Raw genomic sequence first — 17,264 nt, forward strand, 5'->3', positions numbered from 1 at the left:
CCTAACCTAACCTAACCTAACCTAACCTAACCTAACCTAACCTAACCTAACCTAACCTAACCTAACCTAACCTAACCTAACCTAACCTAACTTAACCTAACCTAACTGAACCTAACCTAACTGAACCTAACCTAACCTAACCTAACCTAACCTAACCTAACCTAACCTAACCTAACCTAACCTAACCTAACCTAACCTGAACCTAACCTAACCTAACCTAACCTGAACCTAAAATATCCCAAACATAATCTAAACAAGTGTATGCGCCCCAAATATCAAATATAAAAACAACCATAAGTAATATGTGCTACCTTTTTTTTTTTTTTTCTTTTTTAAAAAAAATCATTTGCGGTGAAAAATTTTGACGGCATCGTGTTCCCCACCTCGTTTACTATAGGAATCGACTATAAACTTTTAAAAATCCGTGGAGGCGTTATACTACCATTTGGCCAAATTTTTATGGAAATGAAAACCACCCTTAGCAACTTTATTTTTTATAAGAAAAACTAATGGATGGATCTTTTTGAAATTTTAACCACATATTTAGGTCCCGAATTGTAGTTCTGTGGAATTTTTTCAAAGCAGTTAATACGATACAAAAAAAGTTATAACCAATCAAAAAACCATCCTTATACATTAAAGTCGGTATGAGGTCTTATCTAAGAGAGCTATCGCTCTCCTAGAATTTCAAATAATAATTTTATTATTTGAAACATTTTGACCTTTCCAAAACCGTTGAAAAGGGTTTCAACGTGTCTGGTGTAAACTCCGACGTAGATGTAGAAAAACTTCAGTTGGGTCTAAAACTAAATCATTATGCAATACCCAATTTGAAAACTTAAACAGAGGGACACCTTAAGCTGAAGAATGACTAATAATGACACCACAAATGTAATCTGTGATGAGTTAAACGCCATTTAAATGCAACGTATGTAGATTAAAAGCATAATTTTCAAAGAACAAACTAAATAAGGTGCCTCCCATAATGACAAATGATTTCAACACGGAAATTGACTACCTTGCCTCAGATATTAAAATATGAAATACAAGTTGGAACCGACGCATACCTACAAACTGCAATTGTAAGGATAATTTTATCTACAATTTTTTTGCCGTTTTAATCACAAAGTTAGTACAGTAATTAGAAAAATTATTTAACATCTTCAGTTGTTCTCATAAAAAATATATTTCATGCAAGGCAATTAAACGAAAAATGGTTTCTTAGATGATAGACTAGATTATTTATTGTTGGTGAAAAGTGAACAATGAAATGGGAAATTTAACGATAAGCAAGTTTTCATTGCTATTCCGAGTCCATCGCAAAATTTTTCACAAGTGATATAAAATTGACCAAAAAATAAGGTTTGTCCGTCCACGAAATAAATTCAGCAAACCTATAACCAAATTTCTTTATAATGAAAAAAATGTCACGATGCAAAACCTAATGATAAGAGCTCCAATTCTAGTGTTCAGGCGCACTTGATAAAAAAATGTGACCGATATTCGGTTGTAACATCTCGGGAAATCAAAATAGGGTCAAGATCATCAAGATTAACACTTAATTTCATCTCATAGACATACGATAAACTTAAGTTTGACAAATTAAATCATATCCCTCAAAAGCGTATAAAGAAAACCAAATCCTGTTTTAAACTGACACCACTTATAGCTGGTACCCAATATTAACCCAAGAACGCTTTTCATAATAGAGACTAATTAACTAGGTGTTTCGGGTGCCCTTGGGCGTATGTGGGGGTGTCTGTTGGTGATCGGTTACACGAAAAACCAATTTGGGAGGAGCTGGTTAAGAAAAGATCCGCTACCAGTTTCGAGCTGGTACTCTTAAGAGATGGCAGATTTTGTGATGTCGTTCAATTTTTTTCTAATCATGCACCACCACTTTCAGTTTGAATAGAGATTTATCCCAAAATCTCCCACTAATCCTGAACAACCTTTTCCAGCACTAACTGAAGCCCTTTTAGGCTTTTATACGATTAAATACCTCATCGAATTTCAGTTACTTAAAAAACGACCAAAATGGATTTTTATAATTTTATTTTTACATTGAATCCAAAATTTCATCAAAATCTCTGAAATTTTGCATTATGAAGCACGATTTTTTAGAGTTATAGTTATCCTTAAGCATGTACCAATTAATATTACCATGAGTTTATAAGATATTTTCCATAAATATGACACTACATATACTGAGAGCAAGTTCGAAAAAGACGCGAGGATTGACTACATTCGGTTTTGTTGTACTTCTTCGTATTTAGTCAGTAATTATCCTTTGACAGCGCAACACCAGGCGTCCCTGGAACGAAATTGATCTGGGACGTTTCACCTACGTCACTTCATGACAAGCTCCAGTTTGTAACCAGTGACAAACTTATGGAACATATCTTATGAACTTACGATATTACTTAACATTTCTCGTCTCTCTTCTATTCAATACTTTACCAGGGTCATGACAGATGTCGATACAGCTTCATTTAACAGAAAACTATTAGTAACATTGTCAAGCGCGCCTGTACACTAGTATTTAGCAGCTCATCACAATTTCAGAATAACCCTTAAAAATAAACTGAACCGTATTCAACCGCAAAAACACTTCTGTGATAATATTTATAGCACGTGGATTATTTCCTTTATAAAAACAAACATACGTAAACATATTTTAATGAACATGTTAATAGATTAGAAATATTATAAAATAAATAAGTAAATAAACGGGCAACTTTTTATTTCTTAAATATAATAAAACCAAAAATATATATTTTTAAAAATAGACATGTAATAAAAGTCAAGGAATAAATAGTTACAAGAATGAACCGATGTATTTTTTTGTGAATAGGAATTTTTCTATAGAAAATATTCGTCAGAAATGACTGCCTTCTCATTCAATATAATAAGCCATGCGAAAACCAAAAGATATTTTTTACTTTTTTGACGTTTTATTAACGTAAAGGGATGTGACGTCACGCCCTTGGAATTAAGGTGGGGATCTTTTATATATTTCTTAACGTAAATGTGTTTTAATAAAAAGAAAATATCATTTTATGAAGAGACAAGCAATTATGTCTGTCAGTCTGCCCGTCTGATAGTAACGCTTTATTTGTGTTAGCCGCACGAATTTCGCGTAAATGCTGAAATAAACGTGAAAAAATTAGAAAAAGATCGTCATGGCCTGGTGGTATCAGGTCACTCGCCGACCACGGTTGAGACGTCATGGTATTAGTTACAATAGACACGTATCTTATAACGCGGCGTGTTGAAAGTAACAAAAATTGCTGTAGATAATTCATAGTAGCGTTTAGTGGGCATGTAATGTTTTAAATATTGTTACGAACCTGGTCGTATAGAGTGGTACTGAGAGGGAAGGAGCTACGGGGACGTGACGTCAACATTACTAGTCTAAATTGTATGGTCTGAGCTGACGACATCCAATATGGTCGCCAAAACCGAGATAAGAGATAGGAGAGTGTGACATTACGACAAAGTTCGTGGTAGCAAACTGGAGTGGGAATATACCATTTTCGAAAGTCGGGGTAAAATTGAATCAGGTGTTTTCCTTATGACTGGACAGGTAATTCTGAAGCCACATTTAAATTCTTTGGATCCACATCCCGGATGTTCCGCCTTAAACCTACAAGCAGACGATGCGACCCATTTGAAAAGGATTTACTATAACCCAGGGGATTGCATATAAGGTTAAGATGTAAAGATATGAAAAAATAGCAGTCATAGGTAGGGCTAATTCACTAATTATTGGACAAATTAGGCTTAAGATCGATTTAAGCGGAGGAGAGAGATCAGATGAGGATCGAAACCCAAACTCAGCAAATAACAATTTGAAGCAATCAAGGTTGACAAATAGTAGCAGTACTCATTTTAATTTTGAAAAAATAATTATACCTGAATCATGGATCAATATTTCAATATATTTTTGATAATGTGAAAAAATAGAACTACCGTGGTAGGAGTTTTTTTTAGTAATTATATTTTTCTTTTAATTTGTTTTCAAAAAGCGTTTTAAGGAAATACTGAAGACTAAACAAGGCGAAACCAGTGATGATCTCAAAAGATTCTCATTTTGGGAAGATCGAGTGGGCGCAGAAAAAAGAATAACCTCCACACGCCTAGTTTTTCAACACCCCCTAAATGGTTACGGAAATATTGTACCAGTTTCGGTACTTGGCAAAAACATAGATTGGGTCTATATTAAGACCCATGAAATAATAATGAGAAAAAAAAATCAATAAATCAAGTTAGAAATTATGCTCGGTAGCTGCATTCATTGTCAAGGTTAATAGACCTCGAGTTTTTCGCACGGTTTGCGAAGCGAATGGCCTATATTTAGCGCTACATTGTGGTTCCATTATAGGCCTAAAGGTTGTCTAGCAATTTTCTGAATTTGTCGGAAGCCATGGGAAACGGAGTAACATTTTTATCGTAACACTAACCTTTGGCTGATGGAAATAATAGATTTTAAACGCAGTAACATAAGCAAATAATCCCCTTTAAGTATCCATCAGTAGGTCTTTAGTGTAACGTCTACTGCTTCATTCCTTTACACCAGCGCCTAAGTGCCAGAAAATATCACTTCGTAAGCATGCTTTAGTGCATGCGCGGGTTATAGTCACTGATAAACATATAATATAAACCGTTTTATTAAGGATTATTTAGTATAGAGTGGAAATCTTTAATGTATTTCAAAAAGTGATTTAATTGTATATTTGTCCTTTATGCACAGTTACAATTCGTTATCGAATATGACCAAACTGCATAATTGATAGCACTTAGGGTAGGTTTTAGAAGTAGATTGAGTTTACCCTTGCGAAGGAGGTAAACGCCTATAGCCATTAAACCATTAAAAAACGTCCTATTCTTGACCTGTAACATGTTAGCTTCAATAATTAACCCAAAATTAAGTTAGTTTTTATTGTATTTGAAGTTGTTTAAAAAATGGTTTCTAATAAACCAAATGGAGGTATTTCATTTGGGTGGGCCCAGACACAATTTATCGTGTAGTGTCTACATTGACAGGAAATGATTACATAACATTATACCTCAAAAGAACGGCCTTTTTCTAAATGTGAAAGGAAATAAGTATTAAAAAATAAATTATCTTTGTTACAAAGTAATTAGCATTTAATTAGTCTTGAAAACCTGGACTACTGCGCCTCCATTGGTTTAGTGGCATCTACTAAATCAAACCCCTTAGCCCTACCTTACCCTTCCCTCTGTTAGCCCGTGAGAATTCAACCTATAACGTAGGGGTAAGAGGTTCGATTTAGCAGACGCCACTATACCAAGGGTGGCGCTGTAGTCGTTGTTTCAAAGACTAATTAAATGCTAATTATTTTGTAATGAGAAATCACTTATTTTAATATTTTTTCTTTTATATTTAGAAAAGGGGAGTTCTTTTAAGGTGTAATGTTATGTTACCCTTTTTCCTTTAGTATCAATCAGGGAAAAATAAGACTACTGTGGAAATCAGACCTCCGCGGTACATACAAAAAGAAAGATACTTCGTTTGACATGCAATTTTACTAGTCTTTTTGTTATTTTAAAGTGTCTTTCCATCATATTACAATATGAATTTCAAAAAATTTTAGTTGACATAAACAAAAATTGCGGAGTGCCACAAAACACTAGAAAAAAATGTTCATTCTATATTTTTCTACTCGAATGATCGGGGATCACAAAACCCTCTTGTAAACTTGAAAGGTCAACAACCGAAAGATTTTAAGGAGAAAAAATACCTCGCACGCTCCCTAGACTACCAAATGTTTTGCACTGGTAAATTCGCCACGCTTTTTTTTGTAATGTCAACCATTTCATTTATTTTATAAGACCGAGAAGTCAGTCTACTCCCAAAAAACGGGGACTACTTCCGATTTCAACAGGGTTGGAATTAACTTTAAAGCGATAATTGTGATTTGTGAGACTTAAACAAAACAAAACTTTAGTTTGAAAATTTGTTCAGTTACTGAATGAAAACTGGTCAAAAAATATGGTTAGATTAGTGTTCGGAATTATCTCTCCATTATCTAAATTACTTCTTAAATTCAATCATTTTAGAGATCGGTTAAAAATCCACAACTCCGTGAACGTAATAAGTTCAACATTCAACTGTTGTGGGTAATTTTGCAGTATGGATAGTAGTAAAATATCATGGATAGGAACATGAGCGAATCTTTAATTCTAAAGCAGACACATATTTCATCACAAATTTTTAAATTACAATTAGATAATAGATTTGTACTTACATAAACTATAATTTTATCTATACCCTTATAATTTTTAAATTATGTTTGATTGAATTACAGTATATGTAATAAAAATCATAAAACACCGTCAAGAATAGTTTAAACAAGTAGCCATATACACGGTATTTCTGATAATTATGTCTTCTTTGGGTTAGGCTGTGGGAAAGTGTTAAAGAACATGTGCCTAAAACATTTAGTTAAGTAGGTACGGGTTCTATACGTGGAGTAAAACAGCCTTGCCCATCTTGTTTGGACATTTCAATATACTCCAATCTAAGAACATTAATGAGCTTTTACCTTGCAGAATTGCACTTTTAAAGGTAGAAGTGTGCCTAAGCTGGTATTATAAAAGTAGTTCAAAGAGTAATAGCAAATTAGTTTCCAGTTAATGTTTCTTTTATTCGTATCTAGTTAACATCGTTATTTGGAGATAACGTTCAATATGTCCACTCTTGCGCTATTACACTTTGAACTACCTTTAAAAGTACACTTCTGTTTGATTAAGACTAATTAACGTTCTTCGATAGGAGGCTATTGAAATTTTTAGCGGCCAATGTTTGGGACCCGAACCTCCTAAACTAATTGTTTTAGGCTCCATGTTCTTTGAGTGCACTTTTCACCGAGTTTGACACAAATAATACACCCTTTATTTTATGACATATTTATCAGAAACACCCTGTATGTAAAATGGAAACCAGTCTAGATACTTCTCCAAAGGCGTTAATTTTACATACAGATAGCGTGTAGGTGATTTACAGGCGGTATCAAAGAAATTTAATGAGTTGTCTTAATACCTCTAATTCATAAACCTTTAATGTACCTCGTGAAGCTATGGGTTACAAACACACGCTGTGCGAGTCAGGTGACCAATGACTTCGGTTTGTTAAGTTGCGATAACCCATTTTATTTCTCTACTAGCACCTGTAAATCCACCTAAGTTTATCTCCGCATAACACCAACGCTTCAGTAAAGTTGTCTAGATTGGTCACCGGCAAACCTTCCCACCCTGTATAGTGGGAGTAATATGCAGATTGAATTTGATTATTTGAGGTCAGAGAGAAAATAATTTTAGAAGTCTGCGAGTTATCAGTTACCGCTTCCGAATAGTACCAAATTTAAATTAGTTACTCCTTATTTTAGTTCCTCCTGTGACGCATAATATTCTAGTGGCTCATATGTTAAAATATAAGCAGGCACATTTAAACCAATAAGAGTAATCACTCATAAGCCAAAAACTATTTATTCTTGTCAAAGACTAACTTTCCTTTTGTCTTGCTATATTTTCTCATATAGCTATTTAGTTAACAGACATATTCTTTCACTATTAATTCTGAATAAAATCCTCAAAAAATTAAGTCACAAAACCTTATAAAAATTTCACGCTTATTTTTGGATTATTTGTACCCCAAAAATGTTCGATAGTAAAATTTTAAGAAATGGACTATATAACTGAAGGATATCCAATTAATTCTACACAAAAAAGTTTCAATTTAAATATCAAATGTAAAAGAGCCAAGTTCTCCATGCGAGTTTTCTTTTCGACAACGACGAAAAATTTACATAACCTGACTTATGACTCAAAATCAAATAAACAAGAAAGTTCTGAGGTTAAAATTGAGCAGAACATAAAAATAGAAATACATTTTTTAAGCATCCGGTCGATTTTGCATTTGAAGACCAAATTCAATATTGAATCTTACATATTTTTACCTCTCCGTGTGACGTAGTCCAGGAGAGGTTCTGTAACGGCCGTGTCTGTGTGTGTGTCTGTGTGTCTGTGTGTCTGTCCGTTGTTACACCCACGTGACCGCGTTCGCAGTTTGCGTATCGGAGCAAACGTGTTCCCAATTTCCGGACCGCATTGACAGGTCACAGAAATTTAGAAAATTGTATTTTTCTCCGTTGGCTACTCTGTACTTGAGTTCTCACACCACCATGTTTGGTCTTCGTCCATCCCACACGGACACCAGTCTGTACATACTGGCTTCTAATCACCACCATCTTCTGGTCTTCGTCCATTCCACTTGGACACCAGTCTGTACATATTGGCTTCTAATCACCACCATCTTCTGGTCTTCGTCCATTCCACTTGGACACCAGTCTGTACATACTGGCTTCTAATCACCACCATCTTCTGGTCTTCGTCCATTCCACTTGGACACCAGTCTGTACATACTGGCTTCTAATCACCACCATCTTCTGGTCTTCGTCCATTCCACTTGGACACCAGTCTGTACATACTGGCTTCTAATCACCACCATCTTCTGGTCTTTGTCCATCCCACTTGGACACCAGTCTGTGCATACTGGCTTCTAATCACCACCATCTTCTGTTCTTTGTCAATCCCACATTGACACCAGTCTGCACTTACACTGGCTTCTAACACCACCATCCACTGGTCTTCCGTCTATTCCACATAGACACCAATCTGTCTCATTGGCTTCTACTCCATTATCATCGTTTGGTTTTAGGATATACGCGGCGATCAGCTAGGGTTACGAAAAACGTCTAGCCTCCCTAAGGTGGGATCGCCACCAAAGGTTTTCGCAATTGCGCTTTTTCCTTACTATTATAATGGAAACGAATCGCATATATACCCCAAAATTTGAAGAAAGCGGGCAAGAGGGGTGCCCTTCACTTTAAACGTCAATATTAGCAAAGTTTGAGATGATAATAGGTATAACTTTATTTTAAACGATTTAACTATTATTAATGTTAATTATTGAAGATTAAAATAATTAAAAATAATTATATTTATTTAAATATTAAAGATAAACCTCTCGTGCAAAGAGAGAGATTATCATCGCCTCCTATATCTGCCAAGGCCCGTGCATGCGATATATTTCATTCATTGCCTCCTATGTATCAAGGCCCGTGCATTGCGATATATTTTTCAAAACAACAACCAAAATGGGAAGCTCCTTTCAGAAACATAATAATTTCTTTTCTCTGTATATGAAATGAAAATATGGATAATATTGCGCTCCTTCTTTAATGGCATGAATCCTTGCCTGTCTATTAATATTTTACGTAGTAGTAATACGTTTTTAGCGAAGTCTAGAGAGGATAAACATAAGCGAGATTGTTTCGGAAAAAAAATACTGCGTCCACTAATGGGTTTATACTCCTTGTTACTCTTGTTGTCTGTGTGTGTCCGTCCATTGTTACACTAGTGCGTCGCGTTAGCAGTTAGCCTTGTGTTGATGTGTTAAGAAATCATACAGAACCTTAATATTCCCTTTTTCCATAATATATTATGGAAAAAGGGAATATGTGGAAGTATTTTTCGTAATTATGATGCATTTAGTACTTTTGTAGCTTTAAAGCTCTGTTTCATTTTGATATTCCAAAGATTTTTTTTAATATTGTTATTTGAAATGGCTGTTTATATATTGCTTAAGCTATACTACATCTGTATATAGAATAATCCTTGGTTTAGTGATTTCATGAAGAAAACTAAGACCTAGACTCCGGCGCGTATAACAAGTATTATCCGCAATAGGCTGAGTGAAACAAAGAGTAAATAATTGAGGCCTGAGGTGAAGTAAACTTTGGGCTTTGATTTTCGTGTCTGAAATGAACAGACATCAACGGTTCAGAGTGAGCCGAAAGTTAAATACACTCTTAAATAATAATTATAAGGTTAGTAAAAGGGCTAATGGTAAATGGGTAGTAACTACAGACTTATTATTCTCTTTATGGTGCGCATTGACTATTAGTGCGTCTAGCTACAATTTAGCTTTGGTGTTATTTAACGTTAACCTTCATGTTGGCAAACTAATATTATTGTTGAGGTGAGACGAGACGATAGTGTTTACACTGCTAACCACTTGTGAATGTAGCTTTCAGAATATAGGGTAAACAGCTGAAGCGTAGACTTCATTTCCTGTTCTTTTCCCCATTGACTGATTTCCATGTGTCCAAGATTTATCCTTATTGGATGTAAAATGTCGTCTGCTTTACTGTACATTCGCTATGTTTGGAATACTGCTTCAATATTTCGTAAATTTTTACTTCAAAAAAGTGAAATAATTCCATATCTAGGTAAATACGTTTGTAGTAGTAGACCTCTTGACACGGAGAGGTAATATTTTGGTTTTCCCAACTTGTTTAAAGTAAGATGCTCTAATAATTTCGAGTATTTTTGTTCAACGGGTAGCAGTTACCTTAACCTAAGCATTCAATATATAGACAATTTATTCACGATATTTGAGTATTGTTAATTGAGGTAGCGGGCCACATCCTAATGCCCAGGGGCCGCTTAAAGGGGCTGGCCGGAGCTGTTGGGGTGAAGGGGGGGTCAAACTGTCGGTTAGCATATTGCTTACCCGCCCACCGCGACGGTGGCGCCATTCCTTATGCCCAAAGAGCTGGGTGTTTTCCCCCTGAACTAAGGGCGGACTTCACCCCAACAGCGCCGGTTAGCCCCTTTAAGGCCAGCGGGCCATATCTAGTGAAAGAATGTTAAATCTACCATTTTCCTTCCGTTATTCTCTGGTGCCATTAAAACAGACAGGCAATATAATTAGGAACCATTATGAAGCCATTTTCTCGACGTATCTAGGCAGATTTTGTGGGAAGAATTAGACTATCATATGTTACGAACTTATGCTGTTCGTATATATTTGTGTGGTTGCCCAACAAATTTTCCTGTTTATTCGCAATCACTGCAGGCGTTGTCATAAATTGTTCGTAAAACCCACATAATTCACCAAAATGTTTCTGTTTAATTCGTGAAGAGGACCGACTGAAATACCATTTAGTTAAGCCACAACATAAAAATATGTACGACGTTCAATAAAATATTATAATAACATAAGTTCATAAGATACGTTCCATAAGTTTGTCACTAGTCACTGAGAGCCTGTAATGAAGTGACGTAGGTGAAACGTCATAGATTCTCTTAAATAGACGCCTGGTGAGGAGCTATCAAAGACTAAATAGGAAGATAGACCCCAAAACCGAGTGTGTAAATTCTGGCGTCGTTCTTGAACTAGCTCTCAGTAAGTCTCATACTTTTGGAACACATCTTATATACTTGTGTAATAATCAATAAGTATTTTCGAGTAAACCACGATTTCTGCCAACCAATTGATAATTTTCAAATATTTCGTAGTTACAAGCTCTGTTGAGACAGAAACAGTCAATATCTATTATGGTTTTTCAGTTATCTGGAACCAGGCCATCTTGTTTTAAAGTATTCGTTGGAACCTTACAACATTTTGCGCAGTGACGTATATTACATATGGCAAAGAAGATTGTAAGTTAAGGGTCCTAAAGAATTAACTTTAATTTGAAGTAACATTTTCTTCGACAATCTCTTTAAAGCTGGGACTTTCCCAGGGCGGGCGAGTACCACAATGAATTCTTCGACAAAAAGCGAACATTCGGTACTTGGCAAATACGTGGCGCTAGCTTTACAATGAATATTGACAAGGCTATCCCGGCAATAACCTTAATTTTTGCTTACAAATGAGTTTCTACCTCTAGGATATACGTATAAATACGCGTATGTATTATTACAAGGTTAACCTCATCCAGTCTTCCTACACGTTTAATCAGTAAGTGGGTGAAGTTTCAAATATCCTGAGTTGAAAGCTAAAGAGGAAAAAGTGTATTTCTTGTGGGAGGGTAACCTATAACTGAATCACTTGACGAAAAAAAAAGTCCTTATTTCAACGTTCCATTTAAAATTTTATTTCGTAACTGTTTATGGAATTTCATCTTAATCAACAATGGAACGCACTCCCTAAGAAGATGGTTTCTTAACGAGCCGAAGGCAACTTCAAGAGTTAAAACCCATTTCAACATATAAAATTCAATTAACTAACCTTTATTAAGCAAAGTCATATAATTTCACCTTATTATACTAAGTGCACTAACAGAAAGGTATAGCAAAAATGTATAGATATAAAATAAAAAGTACACTTCACTAACAATTCCCTGGACTACATGTAAACTAAGAAGCCTACAGGAACTAACCAATGGGGGAGAGCTTCTTGAAGTCAAACGTTTAGTGAAAGTAGTACATGATGCTGGCGATCCAAACGTTAATTTTTGGTACTACTTTATGAATTTATTCATGGCTTGTTCCCTGTGCCACGGCCGGGAAGGTAACTATACGCAGAAGGGGGGTGACACTATTCTGGGATAAAGGAGGGCTTATCATATTACACGGTGCGAGCAAGTTTCAACGATGTGTACTTTTTGTTTTTATTCTATATACTTTTGAGTATAGTAATGTCATCACCTAGTGTAAAGTCATGACTGTTTATTCATATCCAGCCTAAAGAACTTTACCTAAAAGATGAAATTTTGCATTGACCCTTCAGTTATAGGTACATCTTAAGAATGATTAATCGAATCAGGAGCCATCTTGTAAAATGGCGACTAGAAATGTATTTGAAGTAAAACAGATTCATTAATAATAATTTTGTACCCTGGTTTTGCTATATAAACAAATGGGCTTTATAACTTTGTGAATTTTGAAAATTATCTTTTCCTGTAAGTATTTAATCATTTTACTGTACATGTAACGTTACACCTCAGAATTCCAATTTAATTGTACCAAGAAGTGATATCCAGTTTATTAGGAGAAGGTAGAAGAAGGTAGATTGGCGCGCCATAGTCCCAGTCCCCCTTTCAAAATACAAGGGGGGCGTAAAAGAAGGCTGGGCTATTTCGCCTCTCCTCAGTCGGAAAATACGTATTTTTCGTCATTCGCGTCGCGCTGACGTGAGTTTTCAAGAACCAATGAGATGCTGGTTGTAATTTAGAGGCGGGGATTAACTCTGGATATACGTTTGGACTGGAGATAAAGCTGGAAATGTGGCGAAGTTATACCTTCTCCCTAATTAACTAGAAATCACTTCTTGATTATACAGTTGTATGGATCTCGACAAAATAACAAGAAGAAAACCATCTTTTAAAACTTTAACTTTTTTAAAACATATTTTACAAATGAGTAAAATTCTCAACACTCCCAAAAATTTTATATCCATAATTCATATTTATCAGCCATTACTACACGCGAGATTTTACGGTACGCACCTGCCATTAAAACCAACGGAACTCTAAAACGATTTTGGACGGTTGGTAACCAACAATGACAATGTTGCGCCCGACTGCTTCAACACAGAACAGCAGCTGAGTTGATTTATCATTCACGCAACGGTTTTAAATAAAGAAATGATGTTCAGCTATGGTTCCAACTTATTCCTTCCAAACAGTTAAGAATAATTTTATTTGCACATGGTGGGTTTTTCCATCGTTAGCTACCTAGTTTTTCCTATCCATTATTAGATTTAATTAGTAACATAAGAATATTAAGTATGACACTTTCCATTCCTAAACGAAGGTTTCTTCCCACGTTACAGATAGCATACCCATGGGAAAACAAGCTACGAAGGTGCCCAACAATTTTAAGAATCACAATTTGAAATCTTATATTAAATTCTACTTATGAAATTTACGAAAACTTTGAACAATATGGAAGTTTCGTGCCAAAGGTCAATGAACAATTCAGAATGAAGACTATCAAGGAGATACGTATTTAACGAAACGAGTTTAAAATAAGGATCCTTGTTTACTCACTTAAAATAACGGAACTAATAAACGTCGATGAGTCAGTGACTCTACAATTTTGATAATTATTTTGCAATCCTGTTATTAACAGTACCTTTCACTGGATAAAAAACTGAATAAATGAATTTTGATAAGACCAAGACTTTATCAAATAGCTCACTAATATTAAAACTTTTCTACTCAGAATTATTGCCTGATTTGATCAAACTACAAAGCTCGTTTTCAATATTTCGATCAAGGTAAAGCCTACCCATAGGGGTTTGCAACTACCTGTTGGAAATCTTCAAATGAAACCAAGGGCGAAACCATATCAAAGTCTTCAACGTGATAAGAGCTTTGGGCTACAAAGGAAGGCGGTGGGATTATTTCAAGTGCTTCGCTGTAACGTCATAAGAATTAGATTGAGGTCACACTGACGCCTTCTTTTGTGTCCCTTACTTCCGTATTTCGTAGACAACTTTTAGGTCATTTTGCCATTAACGACAAAAACAATAACAAAATCAAAATAATCAATATCAACGTTAAAAAGTCCCGACTGACTGACTGATTGATTGATTGATTGATAAACAAGGCCGGTTGCAAAACTGCTTTATCAATAAAGTTAAAACTAGTTTGAAAGGACATGACTATTAAGTACTAGGTATAAGTTTTCCAATCCGCGGCCATCTTCAAAAATGGCGGCCGGAAACGTAAAACAAATATCGTAGGTTTCAATCAATTTCACTGACATTAAGTATACATGGTTACTATGCATGGCGTTTAAGCAAAGTCCACCAAATTAAGGGGTATATTGAGAATTGACTACTCGCGGTTTTGCAGTCCATCTTATTATTTAGTCTGTCCTAAGCCTTTGACAGCGCCTCATCAGGCGTCACTTTATGAGAATCTACAACGTTTCACCGATGTCACTTTATGACAAGCTCAATATGGAACATATCTTCTAAACTTATGTTACGGAGATATGGACCAAAAATATTATCAGACCTTCAATATTTTTTTAAACTTTCGACGTAATTTGACACGAAGAGCACACCCTTTCATTTATGGCATACTTATCAAATACACCCTGTATATAAAACCCTGCTTTCCTCATGTCCGACAGCATTCACTAAAAATGCGACAATAATCTATTAATTGTTAAAGCGAACGGAATTCAAAAAGTTAAAATAAAAGCTTAAGGAATTTTCATATTTATATTCTTCAAAACACATTTAAGCATGTTTCAAAATACTTGTTGGCCGGCATGTGCTTTTTTCCCCATGCATAAAAAATCAAGGGCAACCTATTCTTATAGGCCTAACAATTAACGTTTAATATTAAATCACTTTAGATTTTATATTTTAAAACAGTTCAAATCTAGACTCATATTGAAGGCCTATTCAGTTACAGAAATAGCACGTATTCAGTTACAGAAATAGCACGTATTTAGTTACAGCTCAGGTTACAGATAACCAAATCAAGAACTCCAATAAGTTAGAACACATCTGGTTAATAACTCAATTGAATTAGTGGACTTTGGATACCGGTTGTCAAAATGTTAAATTTACATCTGCATAAAATTCCATAATTACGATAGTTTGTATAAAAACGACCTCTTTGAAAATATTTTTGTCTTTATTAGGCATTTGACTTTGAAAGCGCGTCAACTCACGAGAATCTATGACGTTTCAATTACGTCACTATCCAAACAAGCTCCCCGTTACCAGTGTCAAACTTATAGAATATTTACAATTACTTCAAATATTGAAAATAATAACAGGTACGTGCTTGAACAACGAAATGGAGAATTGTTTATCGCAAAATGCCTATTTATTTCAATAAAATTCTAATGACCAAGGTTGCGTAAAAATTAACTTTTGAGGAGCGTAATACATACAGCTGAACGTGTTCCGGTTTGTAGCAATAACGGACAAATTAAGTATTTCTTGATTTTTATCTAAACCTAACAGATATTGTTGATGAAACTATTTCGTGGTGTTTGGTTAATAATTTAAACTTATGGTTATGTTACACTATAATATTTTCATGGCACTTGAATTATTCATATCATAAAATAATGCCCAAATTTATCTTCAAAAATAATTAAATAGGATTAGAAATTTCGTAGGTCATTGTAAATCATTCAAGTATCGCTTTAGAAACCAATTTTTTGGTATATACTTTTATAATGAAGAGTTACACTTGGAATTGTAAGCTGATTAAAAACTTTGTTTTGCAAAGTTTAAAAGCTTTTGAAAGTAAAGTTTTTAAACCGCCTAAAGTTTCGGCGCTTAATTATTAATTACAAAAAATTATTTACTCGGATTTTTATTTGATTTCTTCAAACTTTTAAGCTATTTATGAAGTAAAATAATCTATAAATTCGCAGTTAAAACATAACCGTCATAATTTAAAGGGCTGCAACAAATTTATATTCAGAATCAAATTCCCTACCGACTACTACAGGTTCTCACTATTTCCCGCGCTTTACCCGGACCTTTTATGGAGGCACATTAAAACGCTATATTTTTCCCCAATATACTATTATCAAACTCCCAAACTTAATTCTTAAATTTCCCTTACTCTCTTTTAAACTCCCTGACTTTCCCATGTTTTCCCTACCCTATGTCAACTCTATAAAAGTAAAAAAATCTTTCATACCCTGTCTGTCGCGTTACTACGCAACACCATAAACTACTCGTAAAAAGGTTTTAGGCGTACTTACCAGCCTCCAAACTGGATACGAATTCAACCAGAATTATCAAGTTTCCCCAAACACTTAAATTCCACAAATTGTATCCACCATGAGACAATTTTAACTTCTTAATATCGCTTATTACACACCACTATTTTGATAATCCTTGATTAACAGCGAAAGAACTAATTATTAACAGTACTAACGTTCAACACCAGGAAGAAATTCCAACGCCACTCACGCGGTTACCGTATAGAATCAACTGAAAATGTTTTTCGAGAATCCAGTTGTTTCAGCCGCTCGGCTGTCTCAAGAAAAATAAAAAAAAAAAATCCACCACCCGTCTTGGGTGCAGCAACAGGTTTTAGCTTCGGTTTCTTAAAAAATATAAGAAAATAACTTAGTCACGTGACAAGTCTGGCACTTGGCGCGAATTTAAAAGCCCTGAAACGTAAAGACTAGGCTATATAGACAAATTCGTTTATTACAAACAGAGAAAATAAGTTAACTATCACACAGGGGCGAGACCACCATTGGGGTATTCTCCCTCGCATCTAGAAGCAACGGCAGACGGAGCCCGGGTTCACTATACGCGGGAGGCTAACCAACTCGGCGCTGCTTCTTGGCAAGGGGGAGAATATCCCCCCCCCCATGGATGGCGGTCTCGGCCCCTGTGTGTTGGATTCTCTGTTTGTAATTTCCGAACTTGTCTATAGAAATTCAAATTTCCAGCC

General features: G+C 35.1%; 1 protein-coding gene across 1 annotated transcript in view; it reads right to left on the minus strand.

Moving 5' to 3' along the window:
* LOC149713415 (CD109 antigen-like) overlaps positions 1–16,845 on the minus strand; it is a 44,153-nt gene extending 27,308 nt beyond the window's left edge. Inside the window, exon 1 of the mRNA XM_089847715.1 lies at positions 16,561–16,845. The gene's annotated coding sequence lies outside the window, so the exon portion shown is untranslated. The remainder of the gene's footprint in view (positions 1–16,560) is intronic.
* Between the last annotated feature and the right edge of the window lie 419 nt (positions 16,846–17,264).

This window comes from Phalangium opilio, unplaced genomic scaffold (assembly GCF_054372755.1).
Source record: "Phalangium opilio isolate 3A_F unplaced genomic scaffold, DU_Popi_V2 ptg000009l_1, whole genome shotgun sequence".
Classification (NCBI taxonomy): Eukaryota; Metazoa; Arthropoda; class Arachnida; order Opiliones; family Phalangiidae; genus Phalangium; species Phalangium opilio.